The 16,788-nt window shown below is 41.1% G+C and overlaps 1 long non-coding RNA gene across 1 annotated transcript; it reads right to left on the bottom strand.

Annotated features, from left to right (window-relative positions):
• Positions 1-6,393: 6,393 nt before the first annotated feature.
• LOC140690619 (uncharacterized) lies at positions 6,394-14,993 on the bottom strand. Its single transcript, XR_012065908.1, has 4 exons — positions 14,956-14,993; positions 12,364-12,471; positions 6,997-7,245; positions 6,394-6,554 (listed from the first exon to the last, which is right to left on the bottom strand). It is a non-coding gene; the product is annotated as an uncharacterized lncRNA (long non-coding RNA).
• Positions 14,994-16,788: the final 1,795 nt, after the last annotated feature.

Genomic DNA, 16,788 nt, shown 5'->3' with positions numbered 1-16,788 from the left:
GAGCCTGCTACAGAGAGCAGAGACAACAGAAAGATCAGAATTAGCTGGTCTTCAGTGGTATCTCCTGAGCCAACCCTGCCCTGCGTGAATGCTCCCCTTTACCATTCTTTCCTTCCTCCCTTGGCTGTCCATCCTTTTCCTCCTACGGCCTCCTCCCAGCTTCAAACTCCAGCAAAGGAGCTCTGAGAAGGCTGAAGTTCATTCTAGACCCCTTCCTTGTCCCTCCCTCCTCCACCCATGCAGCTCTTGGAAGGAAATTCTATTAAGCTACATAATGTGAAGGTGAAAATCCTCATTGCTTTCTGGGAAATGCAAACAGTTGACCCCAGGCAATGCTTGGCAAATGTTCGCTACTGTTTTTGAAACTGCGTGGTACTGGTACCCAAGCTGAGCAAGGTCCACGGGGTGAGAGAGAACTTGTGCCAGCCTCTTGGGAGATGCTGACTGTGCGCTTGGCGAGGGTCCCCTGAAAGTCAAGGGGGAAACAGCAACATTCTGTCCTGGCCTGAGCCAAGACGTCCTGGGTGAAAGACGTTGTCACCTGCCAGACAGGCGCTCGCCCACTAGGAGAGAAAGCTCGTTCTCACTGAAAGCTGAGAGGCTGCGTTAATCCAGAGACGCTGGAGAGCTGGCCTTCCGCTTGGGCTGTTTGGGTTGTTGCTGTTTGTCTTTCTTTAATTTATAACAGGGAGTTAGTAAGAAAAATGTGAGGGCAACACCATTCCGAGAATCATGGAGGGAGATTACGGAAATCCTAGAGGAAGGGGAGTAGGAGAAATGCTTGGAGGAAAGCGTGAAGACAGCTGGCCCTGAGGGAAGAGGACAAGCCCCAGGCAGGAAAGAGCCTTCTTACAGGATCTGTGACATTTGCCTGCCCAGACACCTTTCCCCTCCTTTGGGAGAAACGTGGCAGAATGGAGAAGGTTCTAGAGCTGGGCGGGCTAAGCTGGGATTTGGGGTCCCCACTTAGTAGCTGTGTGACTTTAGGCAAATTATTGAATCTTGTGGCCTCAGCGGCTTCATCTGTAAAATGGAATAACAGCACCTGTATTGCTGAGAGGAGTTAACGAGCTAACACCTGCAAATGCCTTGCACGCTCCCTGGCAGTGTCATAGCAGGAAATCAAATACTGGTTTTTCTAGCTGTTACATTTATTCTGGTCTCCTGACGCCCTCTAGGGAGTTACTCTTAGGCCATGTGACTGGGATGGAGCTGAACTTGCCCCCTCCAGCAACGCATACATCACCTAGAACGGGCCAATCCAAGCATCACCCACTTGGTCAGAATGATTAATTCCTAGGATGCAGAGAATCTGTTGGGAAAAATTACTCGCGGGAATGTAAGGTTGTGGAGCAATCTGTACACTGTTTGACAGTTTCTTTAAACATTAAACATCCTGTGACCATATGATCCACCAATTGCACTCTTGGACTCTTGGACATTTTCTCAGAGAAATGAAAACTCACATTCACATAAAAACCTGCACATAAATGTTTGTAGCAGTTTTATTTATAAATAGCCCCAAACTGGAAGCAACCCAGAAGTTCTTCAATGGGTGAATAAACTGGGGTGCCTCCATATAGACCACCACTTAGCAGTAAAAGGGGACAAACTATTGATACATGCAGCAAATCAGGTGACTCTCCACGGAATTATGCTGAGTGAAAAGGCCAGTCACAAAAGATTGTGTACTGTGTGATTCTTTTTATAAAACATTACTGAAGAGACAGAATTATGGAAATGCAAATCAGTGATTGCCCTTACGGAGGGGTTGGAGGCAGTAAGGAAGTGAGTTTGGCTATAAAAGGGCTATTTGAGGGGCTTTTGAGGTGATGAAAATGCTCTGTATTTTGACTGTATCGATGTAGATAATCTGGTTGTGATATTTTGCAAGATGTTACCACTGGGGGGAACTGGGTGAAGGGTACACGGGATCTCTCTGTATTATTCCTAACAACTGCATGTGAATCTACAGTTATCTCAAGATAAGGAGTTTAAAGACAAAACCTCCCTGATATGATTTTAATGTGTAGCCAAGGCTGAGAACAAATGATCTTTTCCCTCTCTATCTGTGAACTTTTCACTGTTCAATCTCTTCTCTACTCTGCATGGAGTCTCTGATCCATGTTTTGAATCACTCTTACTAACACCTTGAGCCTCCTTGCCTTCCACGTCCTTATATTTAAGGAGAATTTATTACAAAGAGCATTTAGATAGATTTTTTTTTCAATCCAGTCTGACAGTCTGAGCTATCGTGGGAGCAGTTCACCTGTTAAAGTTCATTAATGAATATTTGAAGTAAAGCTTACCATCTTACTTTGTTCCCATATTTTCTGTGTTCTTTTTATTTCTTACCTTTTTTGGATTAATTACGTGTATTATCTTCTGTTTCCCTCTATTAAGTCAATTGTGCATTCTTTTCATGCTTGCCCTAGAGGTTAGAATATGCATCCTTGGCTTAATGGACTCTCATATAAATTAATCCTTTCATCACTTCTCTGAATTGCAGGATCTTAGAACTCTTTAACTCTAGGTGATAGTGAATTTTATGTCATCTTGATTGAGTCATGAGGTGCCTACACATGTGGCCAAATATCATTCTGGGTGTGATTGTGAGGGTGAATCTAGATAAAACCCACTGAGGTCTCAAGACGTCTAGCTTTTGGACTAGTACTTACCCCATTGGCTCTCCTGGGTCTTCAACTTGTAGATGGCAGATTGTGGGACGTCTCAGCCTCCATAAATCACATGAGCCAACTCTTTTCAATAAATGTCTTACAATATGTGTATATAAATACATATATAATAAATCTCTTTATATATATATTTACATATATAATATATATATATATATATACACACACAGACAGACATACATACACACACATATACATCCACATCCTACTGGTGTTGGTTCTGTTTCTCTGGATAAATCTAATACCATTTATTTACAATCATCTCAAATTTTTGTTCTATCGATGTCATGTTTTTATCTTACATTTATTTAAAACCCATAGGCATTATTTTCATAGTCTCATAAGCAAAAATTCATTTATATATACTTACACATATACCCACACATTTTGTTGCTCTTTATGTCTTCCTAAATTTCTATGCTTCCTACCTGGAAAGCATTAAGACAACCTATAGTTTTTCTTTCGGTGAAATCCTGCTATGGACAAATTCTTCTAGTTTTGGCTCATTTGAAACATCTTACTTATTCTTCCTTGATTTTTGAAGAGTATTTTTACTGAATGTGTAATTCCACATAGGCAGTGATTGCTTTCAGAATTTGAAGATGTTTATTGCGTTGTCTTCTAACTTGAAATGTTTGTGTTGAAAAATCACCTGCTTCTTTGAAGTATACATACCATTTTTCTCTGTCTGTTTTTAAGAGTTCATCTGTCTTTGGACTTCAACAGTTTTACTGTCTGAGGTCCGGGTGTGGATTTCTTTTATTCATACCTCTTTGGGTTTGTGACACTTATCAAATCTGTGATTTCAGTCTTTCATCAATTTTGGGAGCATCTCTGCTAATGTATCTTCAAATATTGCTTCGGCCACACTCTCTCCTCTCCATCTGGGTATCCAATTACATGTTAACCTTTTCTCCATGTCCTATATGTCTCTTATACTCTTTTTTTCCCCCCTATTTTCCATTCTTTTACTTCTCTCAAGGTTTTGCTGTATATTTTCCACTGATCTACCTTCCATTTCTGTAAGTCTCTTTCTAGATATATCTAGTCTGCTTTTAAACACACTGCTGACTTTCTGTTGGTTACAGTATTTAAATTCTAGGTTCTTTTACAAGTTCCTGTCCTCTGGTGAAATGTTTCATCTTGTCATGTTTTCTCTGAATATATAAATCATAATCATGGTAATGATCAATATCCAGCTCTTCCAATAGCTGGGCTATCTGTGGGCTTTTATCGATTGCCTTTGTTCTCCTGGTTTTCCAATATATTGCCCCATGTCTTTGCATGCCTAGTAATTTTTTTAGTGTGTGTTGGTCATTGTATATGAAAAACCATAGAGATGATGGCTGATATTATCTTACCCTCTCTGCAGAGATTTACTTTTCTTCTGGCAGGCAGGTAGGGTGAGGGGAAATCATCTTAATCCAGTCAGGGATTGAGATAATTGAAACTCCTTCTCAGTCTTTGTAAGGGCTGGTCTGGCCCCAGTTTGCCCCTATTTCTAGGGCACAACCCATCCTAGACGTATCCTGAATGTTCAGTGTCTTTGTATTGTGAAGGAGTCCCTGGCTGTCTTTCACCTCCACAGATGTCCAGACCCCTCAGCGTCACCCTTACCTACGCACGTCCTCTCTGAGCATCTGGTTTTCTAGACTTTTCTGCCCTTATTCCTAAGCTATTTTGTTCCAGCGCATCCTTCATGAGAAGCTCTCTCTCGAGTGAAGTTAAATTTGAAAAACTGATATTTCAGTGGTTGAATGTAGTTTACTTTTAATATATCTTTATTTTTTTAGACAGCTTTGATCTTCCAATAAAAAAGACCTATGGTTCTGCTTCTGCTTTGCTGTGGGATGCTGGGAAAATCACTGTACCCTGGGGTTGAAAAAGGGCTAGGTTTCCTTTAGCTCAGGCATTTTCTAGCTCCCTGATTCTAATGGTACAAACCAGAGGACAAGTCTTGTTGTAATAAGTAAGATTGAATAGAGCATAAAAGGGTTAGTGTCAGTAAATAGATTCATACTTTTCCAAAGGATTTAAAAGAATTCTATAAATATTTATCTGATAGTTATGAGCATAACTGAAAGCGGAGAAGGAGAGGAGATTGACACAGTCTTACCTGTCATAGAGGATTAGGTTCTGAAGCTGAAAACAAAAAAATAACTTGTAGGTTGGTAAGCTGTTCAAAAAAACTATCTTTGAAAAAGCCTTAAGTAGCCCACAAAGTGGAATTAGCATATTCACATTTCAAGTCATACAGAAGACTGACTTTCCAACTCTCCATAGGTCCAAAAAAGTCACTTTTCCCTTCGACATTAAAACTATTTCTTCAGTTGACCACCAAAGTATTTGGTTTCTATTTAAGGATCATATCATATTTTTAAATGTTTATTCAAACACTAAAATCACACTGATGCTGCAAAAAACAAATGGGAACTGAGATCTGCTAGGAAAGAGTAGATTACATCTCCCAGGGTACATTTTTGGGGTGAGCGGGCATCAGTTCTTGGAGGGGCACGGCTATGGCAATCACCAACAACACTCCCTCCCACCCCACATGGGTGCAATTACGTTCCCGTGGGTTAAACCTTCACTTTATGTGGTTTTACTATAACAGACTATGGGAGAGGGTAGGAAAATATTTGAGGTTAAGAACTACAAATTACAGTCCACAAATTATGTTAGCCAGTGCACAGACATGACTAGCTATGCCACTACTTGCTCAAGAGGTGGTGGGGGGGGGGATTTAGAATCACATAATAATACTATGGAAAGATGAAAGAGAAGTAACGTCTTTTGTGCATCTGTTAGTATGACATATCTACAATCATGTTCTTTCAACAATTAACAGATTTTTACTACTGAGAAAATAGAGGATCTAAGAGGGAGCCTTGTTCATCTATGTGGACCTAGTCTCTTAACCTAAGACTGCCCAGCTCCAAAGCCTGCCTCTCTCATATGCTGAAAAGCTGTTAATTAAGTCTTAAATTTAGGGATCCTGATTATTATGAGCTATTCATTGTGCTTTGCCTTCCTTTGGGGCTTAAAGAAGCAAATTAATTAATAAAATAATGATAGCATTACTTGCTGGCTGTGAAGATGTATGTATATATAAAACTATGGTCCAGACATCATTTAGGTGAAAAGTTCTTTACTTTAGGAAATTAGAGGGTAACCCATCACTTTTGCTACATTTCAGACAAGGGCAGTTGTAATTAAATTGGAGCTATGCTCTTGATTGATTTCTAAGCAGCTTTGCCAAATGGAGCTATGATTCAGAACACTGATTAACTGTCTTGCAATCAATAGAGCAATGAAGCAGGAGTGTGAGCCACCAGTAAGAGACCGGCCTGCAACGGGTGATAACTGCATCTCACTGCCTAAATGGGGGAGCATTTAGACACGTAATTGTTGACAAGTTCATATCTGAAGGTGGTGTGCTGTTTACACAGTGAATGCTTAAATGGAAGTAATTACGCTTCATTGGAAGCCATCCAGGTTGTCACTTTACTGGTCCTCCAGGCTGGCCCGCCTGCACAGATGTGTTTCCGCCTCGCTCAGCCTCATCGACATTCGACTCCATTGTAAGAAACCAGATTTGAAAGCAACAAGGAGAACCAGAAGCAGTTACATTTTTTTTTTATTGATGGGAAATATTAGTACAAATAACAACATTTTAAACATGTATATCCAGTGACTAATCTCTTGTGGGAACATTTCCATGGATGGACTTCCCACAGTCTTACTTTCTTTTAAACAGAGACGTCAGCATCTTTCCCAGGAATCTTTTTCCTGGGGGATTATGGTTGCCGAATCTATTTCGATATCATCATTTCACAACAAGAGGTGTCTAAGGAGAGCCTGTGAAGGATAATGACAAAGCCCCCAGGGGAGTCAGGTGGCCTGTGTCAGCAGCACTCACTCAATATTGTCAAATGATCGTTCAGCTAATGAACTCAAAATGCATTACAGAGGTAAAGGTGTTAGGGAGCAACACAATTCTCTCGTTATTGCCTCTTTAGATTTTCCATTTACTCATTCTGTTGACCAAAGATTGCTAATTTATGGCATACTTGAGCTCAATCATACTATGATTGCATTACACACACAAAAAAACTGTGAATGATACTCTAGTCCACCCATCTTCATATCGCCCACTTTCCCTTTAAGTATGTGTAATAGATTTTACTTTCAATTAAATTCCAGTTTATAAAAGTTCACTCTAACAGCTGCTGTTTGAAGTGCAGACATCACTGGCCAAGAACAAGTGCACACTAAGATGCAGTCAGTTCAGCTCACTCACCGGCCAGCTCCACCTCACACAGGGTTTAGACCCCTGTCTTGGCATGCTTACAAGTCATGTGACAAAGCACGCGGTGCAGGGGCTCTTGTATATGTCATGCCTCAGGTCTGCTTATCTGTGCACTGGATCAGGACTGGAGACAAAAGAAAAGCCACACTCTGTGCTTTCTGATACCCTTGAAGGGAAAAGACAGGTCCTCTTCTTTGTACGGTGACGGTGGTACGTTCAGAAGCAGAGGTACGCAGGGTGCTGTGGGAAGGGAGGTAATGAGCAGCGATTTAAGAAGAACCAACCTTACCTGAGAGCAGTTTTTCTCTTTTTTCCCCTCTGTTTCTTCCAGTTCTACCCCTCCTTCTTCTCCATCTTCATCCACCACTTCTTTTACCTTCCTTTGTCTCTTCTCATCATCTTTCCTCTCCTCCCCTGTTCAGACCCTGATTTTATTACCTGCCTCAGCCTCTCAGATAGACAAGGTTTAGTAAGGTTGCATTTCTTGTCCTTTTTGTCATGTCCGTGGGTTTTTGCACAGATGTTGCCAAACATATCACATGTTCTGAAAATGCTAAAATACAATCACACTGGGACACTTAGCAACTAAACGTCAATCTGACCAATCCCGAGTCTGAGGTTTAGAAAGAAATAAAATATGGGGGGAGGGGAACAATCTCACTTAAATCTGAACTATTCACTGCTGAGAAACAGAAACAAAGTCTTACACAGAACATTAGTGAGATTTGGGAAGAGGAAAGGGCCAAATAGGCTTTTATGGATTTGAAGATTTTAATAAGCATCAAGACTGTTGGTCTGAGACCAATATAAACCAGCTGCTCTTTAGCCTGACCTTTGGCAGAGCTCATGCTATTGGCATGCTGGTGGGAGAGTTTGGTGTGCAAAGACTGCCTTCACATCGACAAAATTAAAAACTTCTGTGCCAGAAGTTAAAAGGACAGCATCTGGAAAGTGCAAAAGCAACCAACAGAATGAAACAGTTTGGTAAGACATATATCTGACAAGAAACTTGTATCTAGAATATACAAAGGTGTCCTACAATTCAACAATAAAAAGACGAAGAAGTCAATTTTAAAAACTAGCAGAGGAACTTAATAGACGTCTCTCCAAAGAATACGTACAAATGGCCAATAAGCACATGAAGAGATGCTCAGCATCACTAAGCCATCAGGGAAACGCAAGTCAAAACCACAGCGAGGTATTACTTCACACTCACTAGTGCAGCGATAGTCAAAAAGACAGATAACAAGTGTCGGCGAGAATGTGGAGAAACTGGAACCCTCGTGCACTGCTGGAGGGCTTGTAGAATGATGGACCCTCTTTAGGAAGCAGTCGAGTCATTCTTCAAAAGACCGAACACAGAGTTACAAAACGACCCAGCAATCGTACGCCTAGGTATATGCCCAAGAGAAGGAAAACCACGTGTCCACACAAAAAATTTGTAAACAAATGTTCGTAGTAGACACAATCTTTAGCTAAAAAGTAGAGACTACCTAGAAGATCATTAGCTAAAGAATGGATTAAAAAAGTATGACATAGACATACAATGAAATGTTATTCTGTAGTAAAAAGAAATGAACCTGCTTCAGCATGGATGAACTTTGAAAACATTATGCTAAGGGCAAGAAGCGAGTCACAAGGGACCACATATTGTGTGACTCCGTTTATGTGAAATGTACCCAAAAGGCTAATTTACAGACACAGAAAGTAGATTCATGGCAGCATAGAGCTGCGGGGTGCGGTGGCGGTGCCTGGGACATGGCTGATAATGAGTGCAGGGGTTCTTTTGTCATAATGAAAATGTTCTAAAATGATTGTAGTGATGGTCACATAACTCTGTGAATGTGTATACTTTAAACAGGCGATGTAGGGCACGTGGATTATTACTCAATATAGTTTATAGAAATATAAGACGTCCTGGGCATTGTAAAACTGGCTCCACAACCAGCCATCCCACCTGTAAATGCTAGTAGCACATCTTCTGTCATTGTGACAAACCACAGAATCCCACAGAAATGTCTCAATTCCCCCCCGATGGGGAGAAACATAATGCCCCATCTATCGAGAACCCCTGGAAAAGAATAATGCAGAGGGCATAATCCCACTGGAGATTTCCAATGTTCTTGACAACAGGTACATGTGCAATCTGAATCTTCTCTAACAACTTAAGTCTTCCCTGTTGTTTTTTCTCTAACCTACAGCAGACTCAAAAATCAGCAAAAATAAGAGCTACTTTCGTTCACCGTGGAACCATAAACCACCCTGCATGTTTCTTTTTGCCGAAGTTACTTTTCATTTACAAAATAGCCAACCATTTTAACCTCTGAAATGGGATAGTTTCAAACACACGGTCTGAATAGGAAATGCTTTTTGACAGTCTATAAGAGTGTCTGTGACATGGTACTTCCACAGTTTTTCTATAAAGGGTAGTCTAATTGGAAGGAGGTGGAATGACAACTTTAAGGCTGGAGGAGAGCATGATTATGTAAGATTAGAAGGTATGATTTCATCTTAATATCATCAGTGTTTATATAATTGAAAAGTCGAGTTAAATGAGAAAGAGTAAAACCATGAATTATTTAATGAGATAGTGAAAGCCAGAAGCTACCTAAAGTGAATGTATTAATTTATTGATCTCTTGGAAAGATAGTCAATCCTTTTTTGAGACTTTAGAGTTGCATTTTTTCATCATACACACACAGAAAAAGAAAAGAACCAAAAAATTCTATATCATAAAGAGATATTCCTGTTCCACCTAAAATTAAATGCTGCAATTAGAGTGGGTATGCAGTCCAGAGTTACCCCCACAGGGAGGCCAATGGCTAACTGTCCATCCCAAATGACAAAAGTCCTGAGCAATACATGATATGTATATGTATTACATGTGTGGACAGAATGACACTCGTCATACATGGGCTGAGATGTGGGAAGGGCAGAGAGATAATCTTGGGAAGATATTCAGACAGGACACTCACGTACCAGGGTTAGGCATAGAAGGAGAGTTTGAATATGAAGCCAAAGTAATGGTGCCTTAGGAAGACAGATGTGAACCAAGAGATTGGGGTGGTAGTGGTTAAGAGTCTAGACTTGGAAGCTAGATTGCAGAACTTTGTGTCCTAGGTCTGCCTCCTGTTTCTTGTGTAATCTTGGACAAGTTATGTAACCTCTGTGCCACATTTTTCCCATCTGTAAAGTGGGGGTGATAGATGCTATTTATCTCAAAGACTTTACATGAACCTTAGATGAGTTTGCCACCTAAAGTACTTAGAAGAGTTCTACATACACAGGAAGCCCTCAACAAACTACTATGTTTCTACCCAAGCAAATCTGCTACTGGCTGATCTCTACATGTTCTCCAACACTTTGTCCACTTAGATGCCATCTCAGAGCCTGTGAGAGTGACTTTTTTCCTTATTCACGGGAAAACACACCAAGACAAGGGTTGTTTAAGGAAGGCATGAAAGTGATTGCTTGTATTTATTTGTTGCCTTGAGGACCATTCCTGCTTGTGGCTGGGAGACAGTCTCCTGAATGCTCCAGCCAGAAGAGAATTTAGTGATGTGAACCCAAGTCATTCATATGCAGATGAGGACAATGTGCTCAGAAAGGTTCTATGAGTTGGTCAAAAACACACAGCTCTTAGGGCAGAAATGAGAATAGACCATAACTACTACTTCAATGCTCTATCATCACGTTCCAGGGCTAGGAGTGAATGATTTAGTCTTCGACACAGATGCATTGTGGCAGAAAGCCAGGGGGCAGGGCTGCAGTCCGAGGGAGTACAGGATCATTCTACAGCTTGGGCAATTCACCCCTCTAGATCCCCAGTCATCAGCTCGAGATCTCCAGGCATGACCCGTCCATCACTGGGTAACTGAAAGACGCAGGAGGATTCCATAGCCTGCTTCTGCCCAAGATATGAGTCTGGGGACACAGGGGCATCTCTGGGCTCAGGGGGATCCCACTGAAGCCCATCACCCATGTTTTCAACAAAGCTCCAGCAACTCTAAGAAGAGAACTAATGCAAGTGGGAAAGGGAGACTATCCAGCGAAGAGGAGATTTAAACTTGAACTAGCATTGCCCCCAGTGAGCCCCCAGGAACTCCACAGACAAGTTCCCCTCAATCTGCTATTTCCCAGACAGGATTCCACCCTCATGGTTCTATCTGTTGCCTTGGCTACCACTTCCTAGCAGGGCAGGCATGACTGCGCTGTTTCCCAGCCCTCTGAAGGTACATTATCCTTCCCAATGGGGACTATCAAGTGACAGAACAATCTGAAAATACTTCTTCGCAAACTTCACAAGTGAGAGTCCACAGAAAAGCATGTCAGTAAATGCCTGGGGATGCTGTGGTTGGGAAGTTTCTTAAGTGTCTTCTGGATTTAGAGTGAGTGGATTTCATGAACATTTAACAGATAGTCAAACCAAGATAGAGGGTCAAGTTTAAATTCAGAACTTGCCATCTGACTTTCTAAAGGCACTTACATAGCAACAAAAGTTTTCCTTCTGTTAGAACAATTAGATACAGGTATTAAATGTTTCAATCCAATTTTACATATCAAATTTAGCCCTAATTCCAACTCTTCATCAGAAGGCACCATCTTCAGGCTACAAATACATTTCATTTCAGGACCTTTGGTCCTGGCGCCCATGAGGGAATTAACAATAACCCTGGTTATAAAAGGAGCATGCGATTGAGCCCCACCTAAATTCTCACACAATCGAGGCAGGTTCTGATGTATCTGGTAACCAATAGATGCTTCTGAATTTAAGACCCATGTCTCTTAAATCAAGGTCCTGAAAGATCATTATACATGTTGGTACCTCCAAATTGGTATTTATTGACACATTCTTACACATACAGGGGACATTATAAATGGAAAAAAAAAAGTCTATTACTAGTTAGAGCTTTGGACCCAAACTCTAGCATCATCTAACAGCTTTGGTGAACTGGACCCACACAACATATGTAACCTATACCAAACCCTCAAAATTTTTGGTCTTTGGACTTCTTTATATTTTTAAAACTGATTCATGACTCTGGAAAGCTTTGCTTATAAGAGCTACCTTCACGGATACTTACCAAACTAGAGCTCGAGACTAAGAAAATTCTAAAATATGTACTAATTCATTTTAAAAGGAATAACAATAAACCTATCACATATAAACATATAACATATTTTTAAGAAATATGACTATAGTTTCTAAAACAAAGACAAATATGTGGCATTGTTTCACATTTATTTCAAATCTCTAATATCTATCTAGAAAGCAGCTGGATTCATGGATCTGCTTCTGCATTCAATCTGTTGCAATATGTTGCTTTAATTAAACTTCATGAAAAAAGAAACTCTCACCTCAAACAGATGTTTACTTGGAAGTGGAAGGAGTACTTTAGTGGTCTTTTCAGATAATTGTTCACACTCTTCTTAGTACTACATAAAAATTCAACAAGTGGTAGTTTCCTAAAGCAAAGTAAGATATGATATTTTGTTGATAAACGTTTTGTTCACTGATATAACTTAAAAAACAACAGGGAGCAAGATGGCGGAGTAGAAGGATGCTTGTAGCTCACCCTCTCCCACAAATACACCAAAACTCACATCTACAGACCACTCAGACAACCTGAGCACCTGCCGAACTCCGAAAGAACATTGCCTGCTTCAAAAGACAAAAACACCAAAAATCTGGTAGGAGAAAATGAAAAAAGAAATAAGAAAAAGCAAAACAGTGCGGGATCGGTCCCAGGGGGAGGAAGCAGCAAAGGAGGACTAATGCTCATTCTCTGGGCCTCCCCTCCCCAGCAGAGAGGCCAGCGGGATGGAGGGGGAGCCTCCAAGGCTCAGATCTGCCCCGAGCACCCCTTGAATGACAGAACTGAGTTAAACGGGCACAAAGGGTCCCCGCGACACCCAGCCCGAGATGCGGGCTGGCAGCTGGGGCCGGGCCGGGCCACCAGAGCCGGGTGGAGGATGGGGGCAGCTGCACTGAGGCGGCCCTGGGGGACTGCAGGGGACCTCACGCCGTGGCCGGGAGGGGATACGGAGCAGAACAACCTGGATTCCCCATAAATTATGGGAAAAAAAGCAAAGCAACATGGCTGGTGTGCCCTGGGGGGAGGGGCGCCATGGCCTTTGTCTCCTCAGACCTGAGCCACCATTACTGGCGCTTCTCGCGAGAAGAGAGGTGGGCACAGCCACAGCCACCACCTCCTCCTGTGTGGAGCCCTGAATCCGCACCCATGGGCTCCACAACCTCCTAGGCAGGACTGAGACTTGTTTATAGCCCGAGGCAGATAGGATCTTTCTGCCCTGGCACCTCAGAGAACTTGCACCACCAAGACAAACAAGGAGCTGAGTTTTGGCACAGAGCCGGGGCAGGGAGGTTCTGGTGTCCTCCCCAAGCCCGCCTTCGGAGTGCCCACCCGAGGCAGAGAGGGCAGCTGCACAGAGCAGCGGAGTGACCGGCAGCAGGAGAGGGCAGACAGCCTCCTGCCTTCCTGGCAGGAACACAGAACCTGACCACGGTGCTGGGAGGGGGCACAATCCGCCCACCTGCCTCCCCCCGAAGTGCAGCATCAGACTGCGGCATCGGGAGGGGGAGTGACCCACCTGCCCACCGGGTAAGAGCTCAGCTCCTGACCCAGTGTTAGGAGGGGGTGCGATCTGCTAGCCGACAGCCACTGGGAGCAGCACAGATGAGGGCGCCAACAGAGGGCCTCTGGGAACAGCAAGCTGAGTTTGCAAAACAGGGTAAAGAACAAAGACCTCTCAATAAAATCATTAAGAGAACACCGTCTCCAGGAGAACTAGATAACTGATACTCCTTAAGCCACAGTGTCAGAGAGATATGAGCAATATGAAGACATAGAGGAACCATTCCCAATTAAAAGATCAAGAGAAATCCCCTGAAAGCACGATTGAGGAAACAGATGTTGATGGCCTACTAGATCAAGATTTCAAAAAGGGACTGATCAAAGTACTCAAGGAACTAAAAGAAATAGTGTTTAGAGATATAAAATATGACAAAAATGAAGTAGAAGCTATAAAGAAGAACCAAGTAGAATAGTAAACTCATTTACTGAGATGAGAGCTGACCTAAAGGCTGTACAAAGCAGGCCAGACAATGCAGAGGAATAAGTAAGTGACCTAGAAGACAGGACAATAGAAAGCACCCAATCAGAACAGCTGAGAGAAAAACAAATAAAAAACAATGAAAACAATATAAGGGACCTATGGGATAATATAAAGCATGCCAATCTACACATAATAGGGGTTACAGAAGGGGAAGAAAGAACAAAGGGGATTGAAAAGGTATTTCAAGAAACCATGACTGAAAACTTCCCAAACCTAAAGAAAGAATCAGATAGCCAAGTACAGGAGGCTCAGAGGGTCCCAAACAGGAAGAACACAAACAGACCCACACCAAGACATATCATAATCAAGATGGCCAGAGTCAAGGATAAAGAAAGGATCCTGAAGGCAGCAAGAGAATAACAAAGAGTGAATTACAAGGGAACCCCCCCATAAGGCTCTCAGCTGATTTCTCTACACAAACACGACAGGCCAGAAGGGAATGAACAAGATATATTCGAAGTCCTGAATGAAAAAAAGATGCAGCCTAGGATACTCTATCCAGCAAGGCTATCCTTTAGAATAGAAGGAGAAATAAAGAACTTCACAGACAAGCAAAAACTAGAAGAGTTTAGCAACACTAAACCCATGCTAAAAGAAATATTCACAGGTCTACTCTAAATAGAAAAGAAGCAGGATGCTATAAAAATGAGAAACTCATAACTGGAAAGGAGATAACTACCATGAATTCCAAATAGAATAAACACAAAATCATAAAAGAAGACATGGAAATCATTAAGAGTGGGAGAGGGAAGCAAGGAAAACCACTGCGGAAAACAGTATGGAGATTTCTCAAAAGACTAGGAATAGACTTACCATATGACCTGGGAATCCCACTCCTGGGCATATATCCAGAAGGAATTCTACTTCAGAATGACACCTGCACCCTAATGTTCATAGCAGCACTGTTTACAATAGCCAAGACATGGAAACAGCCTGGATGGCTATCAACAGATGACTAGATAAAGAAGATGAGGTATATTTATATGATGGAATACTATTCAGCCACAAAAACCGACAACATAACGCCATTTGCATCGACATGGATGTTCCTGGAGAATGTCATTCTGAGTGAAGTAAGCCAGAAACAGAAAGAAAAATACCATATGAGATCGTTTATATGAGGAATCTAAAACAAAAACAAAAACAAAACAAACAAAACATAAATACAAAACAGAAACAGACTCAGACACAGAATATAAACTTGTGGTTGCCAAGGGGGTGGGGGGGGGTGGGAAGAGATAGACTGGGATTTCAAACTTGTAGAATAGATAAACAAGATTATACTGTATAGCACAGGGAAATATATACAAGATCTATGGTAGCTCACAGAGAAAGGAATGTGACAATGAGAGTGTATATGTCCATGTATGACTGAAAAATTGTGCTGAACACTGGAATTTGACACAACATTGTAAAATGATTATAAATCAATAAAAAAGTTTTAAAAAGTTAATAAATAATAAATAAATAAATAAACAAATAAATAAATAAATAATCCATGGATCTCTCTTACATTTCCAATGGATCTTTTACTCACACATGAACTTTGTAACATCACGAAATGGTCATTTAGAAAATGTTGGTTCACTATTGCATGCACATCTTCCAAATGTTGACACATTTCAATATTACAATATCAAAAAATCACATTTTTTTCTTTTTTTAACATTTTTATTGATTTATAATCATTTTACAATGTTGTGTCAAATTCCAGTGTTCAGCACGATTTTTCAGTCATACATGGACATATACACACTCATTGTCACATTTATTAATATCACCACTTATTGTAAATGCCTTTAAGATTGGGGACTGTCCAGCTAACAGTGATGGATGCAAGCTTTTCAAAACTCTAATTTCCTAACATCTAATATTCTTTTGAGAGTTTGAACTTCATCATTGGCAAAAAAAATCCAGTCAGTTGTTTTCCTTGGAGTCATGAGGGTGAAGAAATTCAAGAAAATTAAAAAAAAAACTTGTATATACTCAGCTCTTGGTAACCATAGTTTGTCTCACTCATTCTTTCAAGTGTATTCAAGAATCAAGATTTAATAAAATTAATAACTTTTACTACTTCATCAAGGACATTCTTAATTAAAACTGGCTTTTTTTTTTGGCTAAGAGTGTAGTAAGTAGTGAAGAATCAGTGGCTATGAATATAATTCGGAGACATTGCTTTGATTTGTGCTAAAGCACCAGAATTTTAAGCCCCACTAATTTTGTACCATTGGTGCAAATGTCAACACGTTTGAAAAGATAAATAATATCTTGGTATTAAAATGAAAATAATTGTGATTTCACAGACTCTCCCAAAATGATTTGAGGGTGACTAGTGTTCTGTGGACCACAGTTTGAAGACCACTGACATATTAAAGCCAGATCTATGGGCTTCCCAATGACCCTCCTCACTTTGGTCCCACTTTGGTTCCCAAGTGGTTTAAATGGTGACAGTGAAATGTGCCCTGCCATGATGAAAAATGTCCCAGACTGCCCTATTACTTCACCATCTGAAACTAATTTCAAAAAAAGAAACAGCCATCCAAATGGGCAAAGAGATTCTAAAAGCCAAGGGAAAAAAGTGGATGGATGAAAGAATTTTTAACCTCTGTCCCCTCTCGTGAAAAGCCCACCCAGGGGCGTGGTGTT

This window comes from Vicugna pacos, chromosome 31, assembly GCF_048564905.1.
Source record: "Vicugna pacos chromosome 31, VicPac4, whole genome shotgun sequence".
NCBI classification, from domain to species: Eukaryota; Metazoa; Chordata; class Mammalia; order Artiodactyla; family Camelidae; genus Vicugna; species Vicugna pacos.
The sequence above is the reverse complement of the archived record's forward strand: the minus strand, read 5'-3'. Positions and strand labels throughout refer to the sequence as shown.